The sequence below is a fragment of the Rhipicephalus microplus genome, chromosome 2 (genome assembly GCF_043290135.1).
Source record: "Rhipicephalus microplus isolate Deutch F79 chromosome 2, USDA_Rmic, whole genome shotgun sequence".
Lineage (NCBI taxonomy): Eukaryota > Metazoa > Arthropoda > Arachnida > Ixodida > Ixodidae > Rhipicephalus > Rhipicephalus microplus.
Genome location: NC_134701.1, coordinates 218,280,726 through 218,303,929, shown reverse-complemented (window position 1 = coordinate 218,303,929; position 23,204 = coordinate 218,280,726). Strand labels below are relative to the sequence as shown.

At 45.9% G+C, this 23,204-nt stretch overlaps 1 protein-coding gene and 1 pseudogene across 3 annotated transcripts in view; both read left to right on the top strand.

The window, feature by feature from the left end:
• Nucleotides 1-23,204, top strand: part of LOC142774965 (cell adhesion molecule Dscam1-like) — a 492,538-nt gene that overhangs the window by 392,674 nt on the left and 76,660 nt on the right. The gene's annotated exons all lie outside the window — the stretch shown is intronic.
• On the top strand, nucleotides 454-21,390 carry LOC142784073 (uncharacterized; annotated as a pseudogene).

Sequence of the window (23,204 nt, the reverse complement as noted above, 5' to 3'; positions counted from 1 at the left end):
GAGAACTTGTACGCCGGGCGCATCGATCAAACTGCGAAAGAGAACAAGGCACCGAACCCACCCCTTGCTATCGGAAAGCCGCGAGGGGTTCGTGTCCTTTCTTTCTCGCTCTCCGTCTGACCCTGTTTCGTTCGCCGTCACCTCTTTCATCTGTAGAAGCAGGTGCCATGTTTGCGCTCTCATAACTGGCAGCGAATACTTCGCTCAAGGCTGTCACTCAGCTCGATGTGCTTTCACGCTTTCATTTGGTAGCTACGCGAACCTTTTATGTGCTCGTTTCTCAGATTAGAAGCAGCATCGCCCGACACTGTTTTGTCTTACGTTGCGGAATCGTCATACGTGGCTTAATTTTGCGTAGCGGAATCACTCAGCTTCGTGCACATGGAGTAACCTGCGTACTTGTGCTGGTACGCCTTTTTCTCCTCCTAAAATTCATTTTTAACGTCCATTGCAATGGAAGATGCTGCCTCTTTTGACGACCGCGGTTGCGAGACAGCAAGAAGGTGCGTTCTTTGCCGCATGTCCTCGCTGTGTATCGCACGCAGGGTCCCGCGACCATGTTGGCCTGTCTTGACGACCAGTTGCTTTTTCGGCAGACTATCCTAAACTGCCAGCTTAAACAGTCGTAGCAAAGACAATAAATGAGCACGATGACTTGTTTCATTTTCCTACAGTAAATAGTTTATTTTCCACAGTAAATATTTCATGTTTCCTCAGTAAATAACTACACTTTTGCTAACCTCTAAGGTGTGACCTTGTGTCAGCTGTTTAAACAAACATTACGAGCAGACGAAATCGATGCCAAACAACAAGAATAGAGACAACAAGTCTCTCCTCGTCTGTAGTAACCGCTTTCACATGGCTCCTGATGCCAGTCACACCTACCTCCATTCCTTATCTCACTTCTATGTTTTTCTCTTAAATGTAATATATGGTGGTTTTGGGACGTTAAACCCCACAAATCAATCTTAAATGCAATATCCCTCGTATTTGAGTACCGTCTGCTCAACCACGCGCACTGTTGTTCAGCGGAAGAATGCACGGCACTTTCTTCAAGACCCACTGTGACTGAGTGATGTTGCCAGCTCTATGAAAAAAAAAAAGTCAGCCTACAATTGACTCATCACTTTTATTTACAAATTTTCAAACGTTGTCGCGACCCTAGGCCGATCGTCAGCGTAGTGCATGAAACCCAATCATCATTTTAGGGGCGAAGCTCCTTACGCCGTGGGTCGTACTTCCCGTGTTTGTAGTAGTAGCTACCTCACGGACGGACGGACGGACGGACGGACGGACGGACGGACGGACGGACGGACAGACAGACAGACAGACAGACAGACAGACAGACAGACAGACAGACAGACAAATGGCCGGACGGATGGACGGACGAATGGACAAACCAACAGACAAACAGACAGACAGGCAGGCGGGTGGACGGATGAACGCATGGACGAACGGATGGACAGGCAGACAGATGAATGGACGTATGGGCGAATGGACGAACGGACGTGCCGACGGACTGATTGATGCACGGATGGACTGGCAGACTGACAGACAGACGCATGCACGGATGGATGCATGGACGCTTCGCCCCACTCATCATCATTCACTCCATGGATATGCTTTGAGTTTTTGAACAAACCAGTCTGTCTTGCCCTTTTCTTTTGACTGTCTATTTGTATTAAGCCATTGGATGTGAAGTGGAACAACATCATGAATGTTATTATGTTGTTATTGGTTTATGTATTTAAACACTTTGACAAGAGTAGCAGATTAGAACATCCTCAGAAAATACAGACACGTGCGTTGTACGCATTTAATTGACTGCAAGCGTACTTCGAAAGTACAACGAACACTACCATATGAGCCTATTTCCTTCTATAGGCGTCCTGACGGAATCATGCGAGGAACCTTTGAGAGATAGCAATGCTATATTTCAGGATAAAGGTTGCGTTTTATTGAACAACAGAAACCATCGTCTGGTTTTCTGAATTCGTGGTGGCCAAATGTGAACTTCATGGGCACGCATATCGCGCTTACATTTCTCAACCGAAATAACGTAATTGTAACAATGCGGTTCCCGTGTCAGAAAGATGGGTCTTTAAATTATTCTGCAAAAAAACGGAAGTAATGTAACAACAACCTTGCAAGAGAACAGCTTTTCGAGATAGGTAACAGTGCACTAGAAGTTTTAAAAGAGTACGTATATTTAAGACAGGTAGTAACCTCTGAACCTAACCAAGATACTGAAGTAACTAGCAGAATAGGAATGTGGTTGAGCACAATCGGCAAGTATTCTCAAATAATGACTGGTAGACTGCCAGATTGCCACTATCCCTCAAGAGGAAGGTATATAACAGCTGCATCTTGCCGGTACTTACCTACGGAGAAGAAACCTGGAGGCTTACAAAGAGGCTTCAGCTTAAATTGCAGACGGCGCAGCGAGCAATGAAAAGGAAAATGCTACGTGTAACCTTAAGAGACAAGAGTAGAGCTGAGTGGGTCAGGAAACAAAGTGCGATTAGGGATATCATAATTGAAATTAAGAAAAAGAAAGGGACATGGGCTGGGCACGTAGCGGGTAGCCAAGATAACCACTGGTCATTAGGGTATGGCTGAATTCCCAGAGAAGTCAAGCGTGCGAAGGGGAGACAGAATACTAGGTGGACGGAGGAGATTAGGAAGTTTGCGGGTATAAAGTGGCAGCAGCAAGCACAGGGTCGAGTAGACTGGTGGAACATGGGAGAGGCCTTTGTCCTGCATTGGGCGTGTTGTTGATGATGATGATGATGATGATGATGATGATGATGATGATGATGATGATGATGATGATGATGATGATGATGATGATGATGATGATGATGATGATGATGATGATGAAAAACGTGGTTACGTTCACTCGCACAACCATTTATTTTCTCCCCGGGATGATAGTCCATTCGACGTGGCATGCTCAAGATCAGAGTCGGATCGAAAGTAGATAGTGACATTATATTTCGGCTTTACGATTTATTCGATTACGGGGTGAATTCGGCCTTCCGCAGCATAGATATTGTAGCACGCTCGCGTCTCACGAGGGCGGCTTAAACACGCTGCAACGCGGCAAGCGTTCTGTGGTGTATGTGGATAGGGATAGACAGAATATAAATACGAGGCCTTTTGGCGGTGCAGTGCGAGCGCATGTACGAGAGGCGGGTGCTGGCCCCTTCACTTTGCGCAAACACTCGATCACCAAACAGGCCTTCTTACTGCGAACAGCGTGATTCCCCTTAAAACGCGCCTGCCTGCCACGATGAATCTCCGGCACCGCCTTCATGTATCTTGCGCCTGTCAGAAACGAGTGCCTCGCCGGCGGCGACGAGCCTGCGATGGCGTGTTCGCCTCCGTGAACGAGTGTGTTTGCGTGCGTGCGTTGTGTAGGCTACGTGCCCGGGTGCACCAGTACATACCCCACATGGTCGTGTCTGAGTGCATCTGCTTGCGTCTGCACATGTGCGCTAGTCTCTCTCTCTCTCTCTCTCTCGGTGTGTGTGCGTGTGTGTGCGTGTGTGTGCGTGCGTGTGTGTGTGTGTGTGTGTGTGTGTGTGTGTGTGTGTGTGTGTGTGTGTCGCAAGCGCGATGCCTTTTTGGTGTTAGCTTTTTAACCTTTAAGGAACTGTGATAATCTTGTGTAAGAAACAATTCTATCTCACTTTACTTCAACTCTCGTGATCTCTCAAGCTTTTGCGAAGACAGCTGGTCAAGCATACTCCGCATAACGTTTAAATTTCGCCTTTCTTTGGTCTCTCTCTTTCTCTCTTTTTTTCAGTTGAAGCCACAGAAACGTGTGTAAAAAAAATCGGTAGATATTTGCATCATACACTGAAAATACCAGCTTGACCCCTTAAAAGGATCATTCAAACCTTCCTAAATTGGCGTATTGCGATTCAACCAATTGAGTTATTTGTAAATTTGCTGTTTTTTGCGATGAACGAAGTTCTTCCCTTTATTTAATCCCTAAGGTTTATTATTCTCACTGTATTCGTGCTTGCCTTGCATTCGTTTATTATCGACTTTCATAAACATTGCAGCACTTTAAACAGCAGTTTTCTTTCTTTATGCTGTAGGTTTTAATGCTGCAAGGACGAAGTTTCAACAAAGAGTGCTTTTCTTTTCTTTTAATCACTCTGGCGAGTAGGCAAGAAAAATGAATAACAAGCGAACAGGCCAGTCTCTCCGTGAAAGAAAAATTTTCGACGAGAAATACAGTTACCGAAAGTGTAGGAATAAAACTAAATATGCAAAGAACTTGTACTATTCCTGGTATAGAAATCATTCATCTTCCTGGTGCGCAGTATCGGTGCGGCCACGTCCCATCTGAATTTTCGCTTTCTTTGTGTGCAAAATTACGTCCAGCCACACTTCGTGCAGTGGAAACTTCGTGATGCGCTAAGCTACTACGCAGACGTCACTTTACGCAAGCTTCAATTGCAATTCGAAGTGGTGTTTTGAAACAGTCTTTTCGCTTTGTGACAAGGTTCTTTTTAACGCCATCCCCCCCCCCCCCCCCCCAAAAAAAAAACATTTGCTGTTGAACCGAGGCACGTTGTTTTCATTGATTAAATTGATCGTGCCTATATACCTGGCGCTTTCACAATTCCATTTGCAACATTCGTAAAACTAACGTAGACGCATTTTCTTTGCTGCTCTTTACTGTGATTTCGTTCTTTTCAACTTTTTATTGGCATTAACTCAATAGATAAGTTATTTTCGTAATCATACTTTCTTTTAGCGCTTATGCCATTATTATTCCATCCCATAAACGTCTGTATTCGTGCAATACATATACGTTTTTGCGAAACACACAGCACATGCCTTAATTAAATAAACAGTATGGGTCTCAATAAGATATATCAAGATTTACTGCCGTTGGCGTTAAAGAAAAAACGGAGGACAACCTAATTTAAGTTGTAATATTCCATAAAATCTGTTGCCTAAGAAGAGCACAATCTCTTTTCTTTATGGTTGGACGCTCATTTTTTGTATAATGAGTAACAAGCCTGCAGTGAGCCCCTGATGAATTATTTTGATTTTTTTTTCTTGCTAGCAGGAGTCCTTACTCTAGTGATTGCGTTATAATTTCATCATAACGATTAGCATCGGTACATTCGTATATAAACGTATTTTTCACACAATGCCAGCTACTACTGGCTTTAAAAACCCTTTCTATCTTGCATCAAGGCTAGCTTTCTGCTATGGACGTGGCTTGACAAAATATATAAAGAAGAAGCTAACCTGACTAGCAGTATTGCAGCAAATCAATTTGCATAGTAAGCGTAGGATACATGTTCTCATTAACAGTCATGCTCGAATCTTATCTGGTAGTTTCATAATGCTGAAAAAAAACGTCATATTCTAAGTTTAACTCGTTTATTACCCAAAATATGCATTTAATCCTTTACGTTACATTTATTACCAAGTGCAGCTTCGGTACCGTTTCATAATTTTGTTTTTGCAGTACACGCACACGCGTGCTTTTAGATAATCAAAGTTGTCTCTCTTGCAGCGACGCTAACTTTTGAGGCAGCCAACTAAATGCAAGAAAGCCATACGAAGAGAAACCTAACGTAATTATACAGTCGTTTTTCCAATGCAGCTTTTTTAATAAGAATTGAATGAATATGTCAACGTCAGGGACGTTTTATTCCCATTCAATAATTAAGAAGGCTGTAAAATTACGGCTAAATGAACGTATTCACTGAACAATCTCTAACGTTCAGTTCGAAAAAAAATTTGTTTTGTCACTATTACGTATATCTGCACCCTGTCAATGCACCAGATCAAATGACGCATGACAGATGTGCTGCCTAGGCTCAGACATTCAAAGCCGCGGTCACACATTGGTCGGACATTCAAACCCCCGCACAAGTACTCTTCTCAAGGGTCGGTTTTCGTTAACCCTGAGGGTATTGCAGTTGTGCGCCATGCAGCTGGAGCGCTTTTGGGCATGTCAAAGGTTTTGAAACGTTTAAACGTACAAGCCATGTGTACACATCGTGAATACGAGTTGAATGGTGATTAGCTTAACCACAGCAGCACCTGTTTACCTATCTCCCGTGACAAAAAACATGGTAACAACTTATCCACCCGTGCATCATGCGTACGTTCTGGTTTTGTTTAACTTAACTTCTAGACATGTAACTCAAACGAGGGTACGACTTTTCTGCCTCCGGTATACAGTATGCGTTCAAATAAAGCATTATAAATAATTTGAAAGACACGCCATGGCAAATTAACTTACTGATCTGCGGTTTACTGTGCATTGCGGTCAATGCAAATGAAAGTGCATTACTGAATAACTGGCAACGTTTTACTAATTACGCTTTCAACCGATTACTCCAGTTTACATAATTGAGTGTAGAAAATGCAGCCATTGGTTTCACGTGACACACCGCTTAAACGGAAATTTGAAATCGGTATCGTGACGTAAGGAGCGTCACACGTCCAATAAAAATACACAATTCTTCCTTCTGCTTTTTGAACAAGACATCTGTCTAAGCCGAGAGTGATGTGTCTGCTGAAAACAAAAATTATCTTCATGAAGTACTCGTACGTCCTCTCGTCCAGAGCACGTTGCAGACATATGGTAGCTACAGATGGAACACAAATGAAACGCTACGCTCTGAGAAGTTTTCCGGGGTATTAACACAGTCAATCCTAAGAGGGTGCTTGGCTCCAACCAAAGACGAACTTCGTGCAAAAAGTTTGCGCATGGCGGGTCAAGAAAGATGCTTTCTTTCTTTGTGGATAAAAGTGATTTTTCTTTCTTTTAGCAACTGCAGGAATGTTTTCGCCGTGTGCAAATGACCCATCATGCCTACGTGAACTCGTTTCTTTCCAGACGGGGCCGTAGCACGGAGTAGTGTAGTGATTAGTGCACACGCATGATGACTCAGTGGCGGGGACTTTCAATCCCGGGCGTCTGCTGTGTATTTTCCGAAATTTACTTCTCACGGTGATGCTTGCATATCAATTGTACATCTCTTCACAGGCCTGTACACACTTCAAAATGCTCGTTGAGTAAACCAAGATCTCACTTCTTTCATTTCGCGAAAAAATTAACTGTTGCTCTCTTGAGGAGTAACCACAAAGGGCAGCGGGACGGGGGGTAATAGTTTGTTACTTCGCAGTTACACCTAAACAAAAGAGCAATCTCAATAGCCGTCTTCCTCCTTTATTTGTTAGAGTATAGGACGCTCAACAACGGTCACATAGGTGTCCCAGAGCGTGGCAGGTGTTCCAGAACTAAGCTATAGACCCATTTTACCTAAGACGTGTGGGCGCTGCCGTATTGGATGACAGAGCCGATGTGTTTTTGTTTCTTTATATTCCGACGTGAATTAGTGACTCCTTGAAACGCTTTATGCACCAAACAAACCGTTTTCATCGTAACACTGTTCTTGTAGTTGTTAAAGATCCAAAACACGCAGGTTAATAGTGCAATACGGCAGCACTCAAACATATATAGTCCAGAGACAGAGTGCTACAACGCTCGCCAATGCCATCCAGAGTTCAAACTTACAATTCATCTTTTCAATATACCTAAAAAACGTAGACAAATACTGATATGAAGCTTGTAAAGGAGGATGAGTGAGGGACGAACATTTTCTAGCTTTATGTAATTATTACAATACTAGCGTTAATTCTAATACACTTACCGAATTTATCAATACTTGATAAAACATCACCTATTAAAGATATGGCAAGGTCTCAGCAGAACTAGAATAACTAGAAATACGGCTCCACTACACCTCTAGGTTTACGACAGCTTTGCCATGTAAAACTATAGCCGCAGTATTTCTTTTATGGTTATTAGGTATCTGATAATAAAAGTAACTGTAGCACCAGTGCACTCCTCGGCAGTGTTCACGATCGCATAGCCTATCTCAGAACCAGTTGCATGCTCAGAATTTATTTCAAGTAGGGATGACATTTTCGAAGCCACCAAGTCACATGTTGAATCTGACGCTAGAAAATAACCAATATAAGCGTTAATTATAAAATCCTCAAATAATAATCAAATTGCGTTCTCGATACATCGCGAAGTAACGTGCTCTGTTGAGAGTAAGCTGCCTGAATAAAAGCGTAATTTCCCCAAAAGCCAACCCCGATTTCAAGACAACTCTGTAAAGCTTAAATTTGATCACGCAGTATTTCTTGCCCAAGCAAGAATATTGAAACGAGAGACTGACTAATTTCGAGAGGGAAGACACACAATTTTTTCCCAGCCTTCTTTCCGTTGTTAAGGCAGCGTTGCTTAACCAATTTCTACTTCTCTTACTTTTTTTTCTATTTTAAGCCATTCGTGCTTGCGAAACATCTCTTTCTTATTTATTCCATGCGTGGCGAAGAAACACACAGCCCCGCCGCTCACGCGTGCATGAAATGGCAATGAAAGGAAAGAATTCGTAGCGTAATTCAAATACGAAGCACGGGCAACACTGCGACAAGCGTTCATTTGTCTTGGTCGAACACACAACGCTCTTAGGGCGCTTCCCCAGGGGCGGGTGTAACGCACCCTCGCTCGCTCACGCAGAAAAAAGAAAGAAAGAAAAGAAAAGTAAACGCAAAATTACGCATAACTAAATCGTGTAAGTGTACTTGCATACAGGCAGACCGAGAAGCCCGAACGAGCAAGGAGAGGGTGAGGACGCAGGGAAACGGGAGCTGCGAATGGGAGAACAAAAATGAAACATTGTTGGTACTCAAGTCAGGGAGTGTTCCCATTTGTTCCTTCCGCTTGGCCGAAGTCGTTAGCCATTCTAGGATAATATAGCGGTTTTCCTTCACCCGTTTTATTTTCTCTCTCTCTTTTTTTTATACTCCGGAGAATCATCATTGTCAAGAGCCGCCTCTCCTTTTTTTTCTCCCTCTCTATACACGTTCATTACCCAGTCCCGGGTAATAGGATTCGCCTTATATGCAGCTTCTTCCCACTACGTTCTTTTATTTTATCGCTCTTTTCCGGCGAGCGTCGCGAGGGCATGTCTCCGAAACAAGTGGTCGGGATGAACCCGCGGAGAAGTTGGGAAAACAGTGTACTGCAGGATCCACGTCTGAAGCAATGAGGGAAAATTAGGACAATGCGATAAGTGGTTTTAGTCTCTTTCTTTTTCGAGTTTAATTTCATTTGGGACACAAGTATGTCGTACACGCGCAGTGACGCGCGGGCGATGAGAAATACACATTTATTAACATGTCCCCATATCTGTGAAAAATATCTGTTTGGTTCTCATCCTTCCGTGGTGTGTTGTCCGCGTTCAGTTCTAAGACACGTCTCCGGGCAACGGAGCATTACTGTATGTATACGTAGTCTAGAGTTCGACAAAATGCCGTCTGGTCAAGTAAAGGCATTGTTGAAAAAATAGATCAAAGGCCAATGTCAAAACAAAAGAAAAATGACGTTTCAGAATCCGCACGAATTCATTTTTGACAATTTTCTCAACGTATGAATTCGTATCGAACAAGGCATTCGTACAAATACCGAAACGTCATTTTCATTTTGTTCTGACATTTGTCAGTGAACTGTTTTTTCAACAACAGTTTGTGTGTGTGTATGTATGTATGTATGTATGTATGTATGTATGTATGTATGTATGTATGTATGTATGTATGTATGTATGTATGTATGTATGTATGTATGTATGTATGTATGTATGTAAAGCAACAACTTCAGAAAACGATTCAGTACGTTTTCGTCGCGGAAAATTGGTGCATGCTGAGGCTGCCACCGAGTCTTCGCGCAGGGTCAACCACGTTCATTCATGTCTGATATGCCGGGATGCTTTCATGACGAATACAAGTTCAGCTTTGTCTGAGAGAGCCCCAACGGTGGCTTAGGGGCACGTTAGTTGCCAAAATCTGCAGCGTGTGTTCGTATTAGCAAACCATGTTACTTGCTAAAGATGCTATCGAGAGGTTCGCCCTGCCGGGAATATGTCGTGAGCATGAAAACCTTCCAAGGCAGCGAGAAATCTTGAATGCGCTGGAGAAATAACAAAAAAATGAACCTTTTGAACAGCGTTTTAATTTCTCGTTACTACGTCTTTCAATTAATATCCTAAAGCAAGTCGCGGCAGAGCGGTCCTAACTAAGCGCCCTCTAGATTTGTCAAAGTTGGAGCAAGTATATGGTAAGTTATGGTTTCGAATTTTGCTCACTTGCTAGGCATATGAGCTGTTCTCTTAACGTACAAAAATTGCTTTGCGAAAGCCCAAAGAGGCACCGCTCTATTCTATTACGTTTATCGGACTATTTCTGTACAGTCGAGGTTTTATTGTTCTTATGGAAAGGTTTTATTTTCACCTATTGCCATTGTGTTACTAGCGCAGCAGCTCAGAATCACCACCGGATAGTTAGAAAGGTATTGAAAAAATACGCATAAAGATAGCCACAATTTTATGAAAGGGTACTGATGTATCACTAACATTACTGATAGGTCTTCGCACCAATTACGTCACGCGCAATAATAACACCCGCATTGAAGACATAGAAAGAAAGAAAGAAAGAAAGAAAGAAAGAAAGAGAGAAAGAAAGAAAGAAAGAAAGAAAGAAAGAAGAGGGAGCAAACTAATTGCGATAGTGAAAGTTACTCAAACGCTTGCAGCCGACTAATGGCAGAAAGTGCTTGTGAATTAACATATTTTCAAGGTACTGCTTCTGCGGCGTAAGTGACAAAGAAGCAACGTGGAGTGATAGATAGATAGATAGATAGATAGATAGATAGATAGATAGATAGATAGATAGATAGATAGATAGATAGATAGATAGATAGATAGATAGATAGATAGATAGATAGATAGATAGATAGATAGATAGATAGATAGATAGATAGATAGATAGATAGATAGATAGATAGATAGATAGATAGATAGATAGATAGATAGATAGATAGATAGATAGATAGATAGATAGATAGATAGATAGATAGATAGATAGATAGATAGATAGATAGATAGATAGATAGATAGATAGATAGATAGATAGATAGATAGATAGATAGATAGATAGATAGATAGATAGATAGATAGATAGATAGATAGATAGATAGATAGATAGATAGATAGATAGATAGATAGATAGATAGATAGATAGATAGATAGATAGACGGACGGACGGACGCACGAACAGACAGACAGACAGACAGACAGACAGACAGACACGACCCAAAACCACTATATTTATATGAGAGACGCCGTAATGGAGGGCTTCGGAAATTTCGGCCACCTGGTGTTCTTTAACGGGCACTGACATTGCGTGCTTCGACAGAAAGATAGATAGATGTAACAGATAGATAGATGTAACAGGTATAAATTGGGCCGTAAGATACGAGAGCCTGGCTGTTTTACGTATGGAACAGGTAGTTATTAGCACAGTAGCCTGCGTGGAACGGGTCATTATGGCGTACAAATAGTGGCTGGTCATTGACGTACCACCTATACAAGCATAAAGAAAACTGGATATAAGACGGTCGATGTGAGACGTCTGGTTTTCAGTCCTGTTTGAACGATCGTGAGAGGCATATAGGAATCGCCTAAGCAACATACGCGTTTCCTTCGGGTCAATACTTCTTAGGAACGGTGACACAAAGAAGGGATGATGAGGACGGGGGTGAGGGCAATGCTGTCACGCAAACGCAGCCCGTTTATCATATAGAAGAGTACACACGTGTAGCAGCCGGCGGTTTCACGTGTCAATAACTCTACTCGCGAAGCCTGTTTCATTTGGCGCGCGCCGGCGAAAGGCGGGCTCCCACCAATTCATCCCTGATTGGAGACACTTTCAAAATTGGCATCTTCTTCAAAGTGCCCTACCGTGCGGCACCGAAAGTTTGACGCGGGAAGATAATTACCGGCCTTTCGCGTTCCGCACCACCGCCGTGGCTGGGCTCTCCGGAGCGGGCGCGAGGGCGCTCGTCTCGATCCTAGGCGTGTTTATTTGTCTTGTTATCCGCGCGCGCTAATTATGTCTTGAAGCGCCTGAACAGCATTGACCGCCACGTGGAGCGAGAGTTGGCCAAACTGTGTCGAGAACGGCCCAGAATCTATGGACAGTGCGTTCTGGCCGTCTCTCAGAAAGCGCTCCGCCACGGCGCCCTCGGGCTAAGGAGCTCCGACAGTAATTAGGTTTCCGATAAATAACACTCGTTCATCGACTCACCATGCTCAAGTGGCAGCCCGCCTCGTTATTCTCCTGTAGACGGCACGGCCAGCGCGTTGTCTTGGACCACGTTGATTGGTGGCCCTGGGGCGCTTTGCGGTGAGCTCTCAAATAGAACGAGTTGAGGGCGAGAGAAAGCACACGAACGAGAACCGTATACAGTGTATATAAAGAGCTCCATATTTCGTTAACTCTTGCTTTCTCCAATTTAACGTTCGGGCTTTCGGTGCTTTCCTTATTGTTGTTCCATTTAATATATATAGAGGGCTGGTGGCTTTCGCGAAGTTGTTGCCGAACCTCCGCTACTTCTCTTTTCCTCACTTCATCATGCGGCGGGCGTCCCGTCGCTTCATTTTCGATTTGAACAGATTCGATCCAGATCGATCAATTGACAATTTAATCCGACATGTTAACAAACCATCTTTAGCTAGTTTTTTTTTTTCCTATCCGACTGCTGTGCCAGAAAGGAATGTCGAAACCAGTTGATTGAAGGTTTGCAAAGTTGCTTTGTGTTTTTTTTTTCATTTCGAAGACTCGGGAAAGCTTGTTAGACAATGTTTCTCAAGGAATCTAACATTTACTTTGACACATTATTACAAGCTATGGAAGAAAAACGCAAGATATGCATAATTTTGAGTTTAAGGTAAGAAAAAACACATGATTTTCTAGCCAGGAATAACAAAAGGCAAGTGTTCAAGGGAAGCTAAAAAAAATCACACGTGGACAGACGAAACAGGAGAAGAGGGGGGGGGGGGTCGTCCGAGTACATCACTTTATTACGTGGCTAAGCCAAAAAAAAATGCATGTTAACGCAATGTATATTGTGCTGATGGTGGCTATAAAACTACATTCGATTGTTTAGGCCAGTTATCTAGTTGAGCAACGTTGAGAGTTCTTTTAGTGGCGTATGAATATACCGAGAAACCTTTCGCGGCGACAAAGCACCGCGCGTGGCAACGGCTCGTGGCAGTTGCTGTACACGAATGCATCGCATACTGACAGAGGTAACATGTAGTACTGCTCGTGGCACTGATTGCCACCTCAGTCATTTCTATCATGAGCAGGATTATCACATAAACGCAGCCGTACACCTGCTGAAATCTTGTTGTGCGTGTATGTAGTGTGTTGTACGATATACGCCAGCACATAATAATTATTGTTGGGGTTTCACATCCCAAAATATCGATACCATTATGACGTACATGGTATCGAGGGATTCGGTAATTCTGAAAATCTGATGTTCTCTAACGTCCTCCTAAAGGACATGGACCTGTGGCATTTCACGTCCGATGAAATACGGCCGCTGTGGCTGGGATTCCATCCAGTTACTTTCGGGTCAGCATTAGAGCGTCATAACCGTTATACCAACGCGGCAGGTACGACAACGCATCGTAATATCTGTCTATTACTGAGAAAGACTCAAGTTGTGAGGCGAGTGAAGAAATAGGTAGCGCAGGCTCGAAAATAAAGAAAAAGAGCGCAATAGCCCGCCAAGAAGTGATCTTAGCAGTAACCCCGCCCCGTCGAGGTGGTGTAGGGGTTAAAGTACTCGGCTGCTGACCCACAGGTCGCGGGATCAAATCCCGGCTGCAGCGGCTGCATTTTCGATCGAGGCGAAAATGTTGTAGACCCGTGTGCCCAGGTTTGGGTGCAGGTTAAAGAACCCCAGGTGGTCAAAATTTCCGGAGCCCTCCACTGTATGCGGCGCCTTTTATAATTATATGGTACTTTTCAGACGTCAAATCCCACATGTCTATCTATCTTTCAGAAGTAATTTGAGATGGCTGAAGGTGGTTGCTGCATGTGCTGTTACAACTATGCAGTCTTACTCGCTTTGCAACATGGTTTTACATTAATTTATACAGGCTTTCAACAATTTCTTTCTTTAGAAGACCTTATTATCAGGAATTTGGGACATAAAACCCCACATGCTCTTTAATAATAATAATAATAATAATAATAATAATAATAATAATAATAATAATAATAATAATAATAATAATAATAATAATAATATATTATTATTATTATTATTATTATTATTATTAATATTATTATTATTATTATTATTATTATTATTATTATTATTATTATTATTATTATTATTATTATTATTATTATTATTATTATTATTATTATTATTATTATTATTATTATTAAATAGCATCAATAATAATAATAACGTTGTTGTTGTTGTTGTTGTTGTTGTTGTTGTTGTTGTTGTTGTTGTTGTTGTTGTTGGAACTTTTGTGCCTAAACACAACATTAAGCGGGAATAAGGAACAGCCAACAACAAAGGTTCTTCCGCGATCCCTACAAGACAAACTTCGCCTTAATGAACCCGTGTCGAAAACAAGCAAGAAAACAATGTAATTAGGGTGCTATTTTTTTCTCCTGGTAGTTACACGACCAGCCTGACCGCGACCAACAAATTCGATCAGCGAACGCCAGCAGCTTCGGCCCGCTGGCGCATGTGCTCTCGGTTATTTCGTTGTTCTTTCGTGGCCGCAGTACACATACGCATCTCCCACGAAGAATGCTTTGTACCCTTCAACCACTCCTTCGGCTTCATTCATTCACCGGTGCCAGTTGTGCGGGTATCCTCCAGCTAAAGGTGTATGTGTTGCTACTAAGGTTCTCCAGTGAACCCCGAGGAAGTAAGATTGTGTCCGAGGGCAGTAAGTAGCAAATAACTTCGAAGCAGTCTACTCCATCTTCTTTATCACTGAAGGAGAAGCAGCGGCGAAAGTGCAAGGGAGAGAAGTAACGAAAGGCCACGCAGAGATCGAAACCGGCTTTGCCCGTCGCAGAAGAAGCCTTTCCCGATCACGAAAAGTTTACGATTCACCGGAGCCTCGTTGATGGCCGTGTAAAAGGGGTATTTACTCGCCCGCCATCCGAGGCTTACCACTGAACTCCCGACGACCAATCTGGTCTGGATGTTTTACTCGCGAAAAACCCGAAAGAATCGATGAAGACATCTGCGAAAAAGAGGCGGCTAAACTAAAAGTGGCGCTCCGTTATAAAACAATGTTAACAATGCTCCGACGAAGTTGAAGCTGTCTCTTCATTTTTTGTTCCTTTTTTCCTTATACGTAGCCGTTTGCAAACGTCTCCGTTCGGGTTTCTTCGATCGAGAGCGGGCCGTTTTGTAACCCCCAGTTGAGGCGACGCGTAATAACTTTGTTGCGTCGAACAGGTTGTACAACGCTGAGACGAGATTTTTTTTTTATTAAGACACCTCCACCCTCCTCCACTTCCAAGAAACGAAATATCTAATTCAATTCAATCCACTGTACAGGGAGCTTTTTCTCACCTGACTCGTTACCATAGCGCCCATTATTAGTCAGCCTTACTCGTAGTACAAGACGTCAAGCTCAATCGGGATACAATAAGTTCCAATGACACAGCCGCAGCCTAGCCTAACCAGTGGGACGACGACGCAGGCATTCTACAAAACTCAGTGCCCTTTGTACATTCACCTCACACGGCTCAACGGCGAGAACAGTCTCCTTTCAACATGAAAGTACATTATGCCGTGGTCCACCATGGCTTCGCTGACGTATTTTTATCCCGAATTTGACGCTGTAACATATATTTTAACTAATTGCGAAGGAAAAAAATGCCGCCATATCCACGAAGTGAATGATGATGAGTGGGCGAAGCTCCGGAGGTAAACCTGGTAAACCATGAATCCTCCGTACATTTTGCCCACTCTATTTTATTGCAACGCTCCCCTAGCGTACGTCGCCGCACTATATCGAACGATGACACGCGCCATGTATGGCATCATTCCTATTTTATAACACCTCGCATCTTTCATAATCAACTGCACGTACCGCCGTCTAGTTTATAACATCTTGCATCTTTTGGACGGACGGACGGACGGACGGACGGACGGACGGACGGACGGGCGGACGGATGGATGGATGGATGGATGGATGGACGGACGGACGGACGGATGGACGGATGAATGGACGGATGGACGGATGGATGGACGGACGGACGGACGGACGGACGGACGGACGGGTGGACGGGTGGACGGGTGGATGGACGGACGGACGGACGGACGGACGGATGGACGGACGGACGGACGGATGTATGGATGGATGGATGGATGGATGGATGGATGGATGGATGGATGGATGGACGGACGGATGGACGGATGGACGGACGGACGGACGGACGGACGGACGGACGGACGGACGGACGGACGGACGGACGGACGGACGGATGGATGGATGGATGGATGGATGGATGGACGGACGGACGGTTGGACGGTTGGACGGATGGATATGGTTGTACCCTTTAGATCGGGCGGTGGCTAGCGTAATACTTAGAACTGAACGAGAGGTGGCTACATACAGGGGACGCACAGCCCACGCCTTAGGAGCTTCGCTCCTAAAATTAAGAAAGAATCTGTCGGAGGGCGTTGAAGCAGTGACTTTTTACCCATAGCGTGCGGCGCTAACAAGTACGCCACAGAGCATACGTTGTCAAGGATGCTAACGGCAAGCCATTTATATGAATCCTTTGGCGGTCTTCAGAGCTTCGTAACTTCAGTACATTTTTGTCATCCGTAGACAGCTGGCGCGTAGTTCTCGCGTTGGACGTGCTGTCGAGGTTATCAGACTCGATTAGCAGACTCGTGATACGGGACAGCACGAAGGCCGCTTCATTCCCTGCCGTGGCCGCTTCTATCAAAGGAACACGCTGCTCCCTCACGAAAAAGTAAAAATTGTGACAGTTGCTCGCTCTTGTCTTGTGTATACTTGCCCCACCGCGGTGGTCTAGTGGCTAAGGTACTCGGCTGCTGACCCGCTGGTCGCGGTATTGAATCCCGGCTGCAGCGGCTGCATTACCGATGGAGCCGAAAATTGTAATCGGCTTGCTATGTTATCTACCACCGCCTGAGACAGGCGCGTGACGTGCCAACAACTGAGCGTCATGTCTTTCCCCGCTCTTTCTTCCTTCCCAACTGCCTCTCCTTTCCTATGCTTTAAATACTGTGTTCACGACCAATAAAGGTTTTCTGTCCCCAGCGCTGGTCTCGCCTGTCGTTCACGCCGGCTATGTAACAGTGGCGACGAGGATGGGATCGAAACCCATGACGAAAAAGAACACGGCGAGAAAAACCACGGTACGGCATTTCAAGAACCTGCCGCAGTGACGACGGCAGTCATGGCCCACCACCAACTTCCCGAGTATGATGGCGAGAGGGACAACTGGAAAGCGTACGTCATCAAGGCGGAGGCTTATTTCGAGGCAACGGGGGTTACCGACACAGCGAAAAAAAAAGGGCGTTGCTCGTAGCAGCGCTAAACACGAGGACTGTGCAGATTCTGACGGGACGAGTTGCTCCGAAGAAACCCAACAGCCTAACCTACGAAGAAGTCGTTGCAGCGCTGGATGAATATTTCGACCCGAAGCGCCACGAAATAACGGAAAGCTTCCGGTTCTTCAGTCGATGTCAGCACGACGGTGAGCCTTTACAACATTTTCTTGTCGACCTCCGACGCATTGCAGACAACTGCAATTTTGGCAGCATGCTGGAACGAATGCTCCGTGACCGTATAGTCTGTCGCGTCAGATCAAAAGCCTTGTAAAAACAGCTACTGGCAAAGCCAAACTTAACCTTGGAAGAGGCCGAAGGGATAGCACTATCAGCCGAAACGGCAGAAGATGACGCAAATAATATATCGGGTGATGCAATTACCGTACTGAAGTTTGGCGCGCAAAGCGTGTTGATGAACGAGCCGGCGCTAAAATGCGGACGCTGCGGAAGTAAGAAGCATAACAGCCACGCTTGCGGCTGGGCCAAGAGTAGGTGCTATCGCTGTGGTAGGCCGGGCCATCTTGTGAAAATGTGTTCGAGCGACGCGCCGAGGAAACGTGAAACCGGGAAGACGCACGGCATGCGGGGACGAGCACTGGCGGTGGCGGAAGACCGTGCGGAGGGGAACGTAGACGAAGCCATGCACCTCTGGACTTTGACTTCATCTCGGAAGTGGCAGTTAGAATCCCCAATCCACAGGACATTCACTTGGTGCGGCGTTGACATGCCAATGCTGATAGACACGGGGTCGCCCGTCTGCGTTGTGCCACGCGAAATTTATGAAAAGAACCTGGAGAGATGGCCGACATTGAAACCTGCATCTGTCAAGCTTTCATGTTACCTTGGCAAGCTCCCCATTCTGGGACAATTGGACATGAAGGTAGCCTACAAGGGTGCCGAGTAGACTGCTCCTTGGTAGTACTAAATTGTCCCGGTCCTAGTCTATGCGGAAGGGACCTAATTTTTCAGTTGAGCAATGCAGGCTCACCTGTCCTTAACTTGACTGCGGAAGCCGGATCGCCAACGAGTCTCCCGGCCATGGACGACATCGTCAACGAGTTTCAAGACATTTTCAGCGTGGAACTCGGCTGCATCAGCGGTCCCCCTGTGCACCTTCAACTCAAGGAAGGAGCTACACCCAAGTTCTGTAAGGCACGATCCATTCCTTTCGCTCTCCGTGATCAGGTTTCTCAAGAACTTGACAGACTCGTAGCAAGTGGGGTGTTATCACCGGTAGCGCATGCGGAGTGGGCTACGCCCATTGTGCCCGTCTTAAAGAAAGATGGAACAGTTCAAATTTGCTTCGATTTCAAGATCACGTTAAATCCTGTATGTGAACTGGAGCAGTACCCATTGCCGGTGATTGACGATAAGTTTGCATGCCTAGACGGCGGAAAGTACTTCAGCACTCTCGACTTAGGTGACGCGTATAATCAAGTACTACGTGACGCGTATAATCAAGTACGCGTATAATCAAGTGCTTCAAGAGGCTGCCTTTTGGCATAGCGTCTGCCCCAGCCATCTTCCAGCGAAAAATCGAAACAGTCCTGCAGCGGCTACCAGGCGTGCAAGCTAATCTCGATGATGTGTTGGTTGCGGAGCGACAGGGAAGCAGCGAGACCCTGCGAACGGTACTGCAGCGTTTCCGTCAGCACGGTGTAAAACTCCGGCTAGACAAATGCAAATTTAGTCAGCCTTCAGTCACGTACTTAGGGCACCAAATCGACAAAAACGGCCTACACCCCACTGAGAAACATGTGGAAGCAATCGCCCAGGCTCCTAGCCCGACAAATGTGAAGGAACTACGCTCATTTCTGGGCATGCTGTCGTATTACTCCAAGTTCCTGCCGAATATGTCATCTTTGCTTGCACCTTTGTACCAGTTGCTTGGCAAAAATGCGCGTTGGGTCTGGGGAGAAGCTCAACAAACAGCCTTTTCCAATGCAAAGCAGTGCCTACTTGCGGCAGGGGTGCTCGTTCACTACGACCCCGAAAATCCATTAAAGCTGGAGAGCGACGCTTCGCCGCATGGCATTGCTGCCGTGTTGTTTCATACGGATGGAAAAGAGAACCGGCCCATAGGCTTCCGTTCGCGAACGCTGACCACTGCTGAGTAGAATTACTCCCAGCTAGAACGTGAGGCCTTGGCCCTTGTTTTTGGGGTGTCGAAATTTCGCAACTATCTCCTCAACAGAGATTTTACCTTGGTCACAGATCACCAGCCGCTACTGGGCCTGCTGAAAGCGGAGAAGCCGACGCCAGCGTTGGCCGCAGCACGAATACAGCGCTGGGCTCTCTACCTTGGTGGATTTCGCTACAAGCTTCAGTATTCGCCCGGTAAGCTGCTACTAAACGCCGACACCCTCAGCCGGCTACCGCTGCAGACTCCAGTTCCACCGTCAAGAAGCGAACCCCCAGAGTATGTTTCCACTTTAGCAAGTTTCGATGATGGTACTGTGTCTGTCGAAGAACTCCAAGCTCTAACTGCGCGGGACCTCTTACTAGCGAGGGTCGTGGAGTACACCAAGCAAGGCTGGCCGAAACATGTAAAGGACAGAGAGTTGGTGCCATTCTCGGACCGCCGGTTAGAGCTATCCGTAGCTCATGGGTTGTTATACTGGGGTCATCGAGTTGTTGTTCCCACAAAAGCACGATAACGGGTGCTATATATGCTGCATGAGACGCATCAAGGGTCATCGGCAATGAAGGCTGTCGCCAGATCGGCATTCTGGTGGCCGGGACTAGACCGAGAGATAAAACACCTCTCAGCGTCGTGCCACAACTGCGTGCAAAACCTTCCTACGCCAGCCTCTGCTCAACCAGTGAGTTGGCCAGCAGTTAAGGAAAAATGGTCCAGGCTGCACGCCGATTTCTCCGGGCCGATCGCAGGCAGCATGATACTGGTAGTCGTGGATGCTGCAACTAAGTGGATTGAAGCCGTGCCCATGAGGCAGGCAAGCACGTCGTCTACTATTGCCAGTTTTCGCAGCATTTTTGCCAGATTTGGTGTTCGACGCACAATAGTTACGGACAATGGCACGCAGTTCACTAGTGAAGAATTCGCCACTTTTGTGAAGAACAATAACATCACACGCCTCCGTACAGCTGTGTATCACCCCCAGTCTAACGGGCTTGCTGAACGAGCTGTTCGGACGATCAAGGAAGCTTTAAAGAAGATAAGCGAAGGCACATTAGAAGAGAAATTGGTGAAAATTCTTTTCAGCTACAGGAGAACGCCGTGCCACGAGGGAAAATCCCATTCCGAACTTCTATTCGGCTACTTGATCCGCTCTCGCTTGGACTCATGTTTCCCACCTTTCCCAGGGTCAACCCAGGAGACGGAAGAGTGGACGCTGCCGCCCGACACAGCCGTGTACGCCCGTAACTACGGCCAGGGGGAGAAATGGACACCAGGGAAAGTTCAGTCCACTACAGGGTCACGCATGGTCACCATGCAAACGCCCGCTGGAGTGGTTTGACGTCACATAGACCAAGTGCGTTCCAGGCCAAGCCCGGCATCTGCCCGGAGCGGCGCTCAGCGAGACCAAGACAAGGGGAGCCCTCCGGCTGCAGCGGCGCCCACACCGACCGGCGACGAAGGCAAGTTGAACGAGCAGCCTGCAGACAAGGTGGCACCTGCGCAACCGTCGCCGCCTATCCAGAATGCGCAGAAATCCCCACAAGTTTTGCGACGCTCTACCCGGGAAAGAAAACCTGTACAGCGTTTTCAATTCTAAGGGAGGAGAAATGTTGTAATCGGCCTGCTATGTTATCTACCACTGCCTGAGCCAGGCGCGTGACGTGCCAACAACTGAGCGTCATGTCTTTCCCCGCTCTTTCTTCCTTCTCAACTCCCTCTCCCTTCCTATGCTTTAAATACTGTGTTCACGACCAATAAAGGTTTTCAGTCCCCAGCGCTGGTCTTGCGCTGTCGGCCCGTGTGTTCAGATTTGGGTGCACGTTGAAGATGCCAGGAGGTCGAAATTTCCGGAGCCCTTCACTATGGCGTCTCTCATAATCATATGGTGGTTTTGGGACATTAAACTCCAGATATCAATCAATCCTGTGTATACTTGGGTGTTCGTTTCGTGGGAATTTCTTTCTATTTGAATATCGCGCTTTAAGTGTTGAGCTGTGATATTTACTAGTCCGCGCACGTCTTGTGTATGTTCATTTCGCACGTGTTTTCTGCTTGAGGTGTGCGCAGCAAGTTTCGAAGTGGTTGACGTTCTTCGCGTGGTTTTGCAATTTGTTGCTGTAGCATTCATTCTCTCGCCCTTGTGGCGAAACAATGCGTAAGAAACGCTTGACTACATCTGTGAAGGCATGTTTCACTTTCGTATTGTGGCGTTACGTCACATGATACTTCGTGTGACGTAACAAGACTTCAGTGACGTTTTGCGTTTCTCGTACCCATATGCGCGGGGCTGTCGCCACTGATAGTCAAATTTTTTGTTTCGGGAGGCGTCTGAGGCTTTCACTTTGATCATAGAGACGTCAGCCAATCACTCACAAGCGTTGCGAACAAACAAACCCATTTGTGCACTGTCCGTGACGTTGCTCGCTTTATAATGTTTGCGCGACACCAACGACTGTTCTTGTAGAGTGACGATCGACGATCGATGCCAGTTTTTTAAAACTGTCTTTGGTCGTGCTATCGTTCAGCACTTATCGTGCACTGGTCTCCAGGTGAGGGCAATATATATTGCCAGCGAAAGAAAATCGTATCATATCTCTTTTTTTACTTGAGAAAGTCATAGAGGCACAGCCTGTAGCAGTATCAACATGACTGCAAAGCGCAATTCCAAGCACGGCGCAACGTGGTCTTGGTCCAAACTGCGCTGTACAATCATGATCGATAATGTATCAGCAACGCGCGTAGCCACCACTTTATCTGCAAATGTAACTAGCGCGAGTAGTTCCCAAGTACGTTACAGTCATTAAACTCAGTGGATGGCCAAGCCTAAACGACAAAAAACATCGCAAATACTGAAGACCAAAAAGGCCGCAAATGTCATTCGTGTTTCACCGTATCGTGATGCGTGTTACGTAGTTTGATAGTCGTGCACCGACGTGTGGAGCAGTCGTAAGTTGTCAGCGCTATAACGCATGGGTGCACACCACGAATTCTTGCAGTCATACAAACACGTGTACGTGTAGACGGTGCTGTCAGAAACAATAATTTATTTGCATAATTTCCTTCGTGTCTTGACGGTTGCCCTCACTGTCCCGTCCTTTTCTTTTTCCCGCAATGTTTCGGCACACATTGCGTCGGCCCATCAAGGGTATAGCTGCTATTAACAACCCGAACACACACACACATCCATTGAGATTCGCGATAATGTCATTCTCGAGATGTCGGGCTTGCGCGCGCTGCACAACCAAGAGAAACGGAACGAGAATGGGTGCGCCTCGCGTCAGACGAAGCGCTAGAGGGCGTGTAATTGGACGGGCCCGCGGAAAAAGTGCGAGCGTGCGCGAAAAACCTGTCGCCATAGCGCGTGCCCGATTCAGAAGCGAGTTATTCTCCAACGAAACACTTCCCCTTGCCCACCTCGTACGGTGAAAGAAGCCGATGAGTGATCAAGTCTTAATGGCTTTCCACGTCCGTCAACAGAGAGCGGGCCCTGCCTCTGAATGTGTAAGGTCGGCCCCGAAGCGCGAGGCACTA